Raw genomic sequence first — 4,048 nt, 5'->3', positions numbered from 1 at the left:
CAATTCCTGGGTTAAAAATTATATTGCGATGCTACATAACCTCAAAAACGGCCAAAAACAGCACCTTTTAGGCTGCTATTAGACTAGGCAACTGGTGGCGCCACCAAGTTGCTCCACTAGTGTCTCAGTACATCACGGGGCATTTAAGTAAATGTGACCTATTAGACTACAGCAACTGGTTGCGCCACTAGAAATTGTTGTCGTTCTGGTGACCGAACCCGGCCACCAAAAGGGTTAACATAATCTGGTGGCGCCACTGAGTTGGGGCATGTTTTATGTACCCTATTAGACTAAAGCAACTGGTTGCGGCACCAATAGAGTTCATTTGTATATAATCGAATAATATTTTTCTATTTCCAAGCAAGAAATCAAAAATAATGTATTTTGTGTGTCTTAATTTTTTCGAAACTTCTTATGCCCTTCATAGGCATCGGATGCATGTTCTTCGTTTCTATTCTCCCCTATCCATTACTTCCGGTCTTTCCAAAATTCTTTTATCTATTTATTTATGTCTATAATATATTTATTTATACTATACCTATATATAAATGATCTGGTTTATAAATTTTCCTTGATCTTCTCTTTCTTCTTTTAACATACCTTTTCGATTACGTTACCTACTTTGTTATTCTTCTTTGGCCAATTCTATTGATCCATATCAGTTTAGTTTCGTTTTTTGAATATTTGATACCAGCGATACCTCTTTTGGGTCACCTCAGATTTGCCTTTTAGCGGATTGCCTATTGTTATATTATTCACCAATGTTTCAGTTGATTTTTTATTAAACTACATTTTTACACGCAATTATAAACATAGTTTTTGTTTAGAATTCAAGAAAGCTGAGCAAACCTAGCACATTAAAATTGTACATTGTAGCACATTGTAAGTCACTAACAGTTTTTCGTCAGGTGGAATACATTTCCTCATTTTTGTATCAATACCACGTATGCCATCTTTAATGTACTCCAAGAGCCCAAAAAATGATGATTTTAACATGCGAAAATACGGAAAAAATTTTACTTCGTCGGCACAAAGTTCAGGAAATAACGTATAATAAATATACTAATGTAATGTATAAAACATATACAGTTTATGTATATGAATTTTCCGTCTCCTTCTCACTCTCCTTTTCTTTTTTAATAAAAGAGCAAGAAGAAACAACGACTCGTTTGATATATTCTCAACTAAACCATATTAACTATTCACTACGTTTTCATTTTTTCTGGTGGCAATTATCGGCCACCAGTTGCTCATAATTTTTTGTGCTTTAATTTGGTGGCGTCATTAGTTGCCTAGTATAATACCGGCCTTAGGTTACGGTATCTTAGAAACCAGAGAAACTCAGATTCTAATTTAGCTCAGAAAAACCTTTGAAAAGTATATCCTAATCTCTGAGGTCGAATATTGGTCAAATTTTGTCGGCATAGGAATGGAAATAGGGAATAGTTGCTAGTAATCATGTATTCTCGATTCAACTAATGGAATCTTCTGTTATTTTCTGAACAGCTCCTGAATAATATTTATTATTTTCTCATACTGAATTATTTTTCCTAATGTATCAAAAGGCATTTCTATTGACTTTGTCTGAGATTTTGCTTTCTTTATTCTACTTAAAAGTTCTACTGGATTTACTATATGTACAATTATACAAGGTTAATGTTATCAATTTTAGCAAGCATAATGTGACCGAAGTGTTCCAACTTGCGTCTCTTCATTATATTGACCAGTTGTGTTGTTTGGTCCAGTCGTGTAAGGTCCTCCTCATTTCTGTCGACCCAGCTTATATATATATATATATATATATATATATATATATATATATATATATATATATATATATATATATATATATATATATATATATATATATATATATATATATATATATATATATATTGCTCAGTCTATGCTAATATATTACGTCTATGACATTAACAAATTGGGTATAAGCTTTTGCTCTAGTAAGTCTCACATGATCTTTACTGTCTGGATGTCCCGATACTAATTCGAAAGGCATATGACCATTTGATGAGTGCATAGTATTATTATTGGCAATAAAAGCATAAGGCAAAATATTAATATTATCTTTTTTTTTTAGTAATATTGAATGTTCAGTTAAGGTATAATGGAATCTCTCTACCTGGGAATTAGATTCATGATGATATGGAGCAATAAAATGTAATTTTGTTTGGTGCATTTTTAATAGTTCATCTATAACGTAATTTTTTAATTCTACTCCACTGTCTGCAACAATTTGCTTCGGTATTCCGAAAAATGAAAATAACTGTTGACGCGCTGATATGGCTGTACCAAAATATGGCAAGGCTTGGCCATATTTGGAAAATTTATCTTGCCAACTTTATAAGTGTGTATGTGTATTATTTCAAGTGGCTTTGAGGGTGTGTGGCTTAATATTAAAGGTACTTTTTCTACTATATTTTGATTTTTGTCATATTTCACATTTGTTTATATATTTTTCTATGGCTTTTTTCATTGATTTCCAGTAATAATTTATTTTTCAAAGCTCTAAAAGTCTTTGGATTGCACTATGATTGGTTTTGCCGTCATGCTTATATTTTATCACTTGATTTGCTTCTTCTGGTAATACATTGTTAACTTGTTTTGTACATTCAATCAATTTTGTAAAATATTTACGCCATAACTACATTCTGAAATATTGGTCGTAATTCTTCAGATAACAAATAAATGTATAATGTGTTTTTGCAATCATTTTCCCTGATACATGGCCTTATTCACTCAACACAGTGAATAAGGCCCTGTCTTAACGATAAGTTGGAAACCTTATTATTTATTATTATATCTAATAATGGGAACCTATTTCCATTTGAAGATTCGGTACTATGTGCTGTGTCGGTGTCCGAGTTTTTCATCAACGTCAATAACGTTTTCATTGTTCTTATTTTCTATTGATATTGTTTCATTTACTTGAAGGTTTTTTATAAGCTCATTGTTATCGAGAATTTGAAAAGTTTCATTTATTACATTTTCATCAATTATGTCTGGGGTAAATTTATCTAAAAATTGGTCGATATCGAAATCTATGTCACCTGAATTATGTATCATTGATTGTGTTTCGATTGGATTAATATTTATTCGACTTAAGGAATTGGCCATATTCGTTTTGCCTTGTTTATATTTTATAGTGTAGTTTTTGTATAAACCGAAGTATCACTAATTAAATCTATTTTATGCTTAATTTCATTCGTAAAACTCTATATTCATAACATAATGTTGTTATGGCTTCGTATTCTTCTTCTTTGTAGTTTTTTTAAACGATATAAACAAATATGAAATTATAATATTACATCAAACTATATGACATTAAACTATAATAGAAATCCACATCAGAACTTTTAATATTAAACCACACACCCTCCAAGTAATTTGAGATAATACACGTAGACACCTATAAAGTTGGAAATCAAAGATTTCTACGGACCCATTCAATGGATTTAAACAATGCTTTTAATTTATTATAATCTTGTTCCAAATCTTGAAAATTATCTTTCCTATGATTGAATGAATGAATACTGCTTGGTGGTCGCGATAGAGCTAGCGGAATTAGTAGGTACTGAACCTATCTTTATACAAAAACGCATCCGCCGTATAAAGAGAGCATGATTATGAAGCTATTGATAACGTTGTTGTTGGTGCGAAAGAACTTTCATGCAAGCAACAAACATTGGTTGATGCAAACCAATGAATTTTTTAAGAATTTTGAATTTTTGTGTAATTTAAAAAATAATCTAAATAATGATGAATTACGCAAATGTTGCATGAATTTATATTTGCTTTTAAAAGGCCAACAAAAATCTGATATTGGTGGTACTGAATTAAAAAATGAAATTATATCTTTAAAAACCTAATTCCTGAAAATATTAACATTTCTTTAGATTCTCAATTTTATAAAAATTACCGACCTTTATACAAATATGTATGTATAATTTGTGGACAACTTTAAGGAAATTTCTAGCAATTCCTGTAACCGTTGCAGCTTGTGAACATAATTTCAGTAAATTGAAACTTA

This window comes from Diabrotica undecimpunctata, chromosome 10 (genome assembly GCF_040954645.1).
Source record: "Diabrotica undecimpunctata isolate CICGRU chromosome 10, icDiaUnde3, whole genome shotgun sequence".
Lineage (NCBI taxonomy): Eukaryota > Metazoa > Arthropoda > Insecta > Coleoptera > Chrysomelidae > Diabrotica > Diabrotica undecimpunctata.
Note: the sequence above shows the minus strand (reverse complement) of the source record.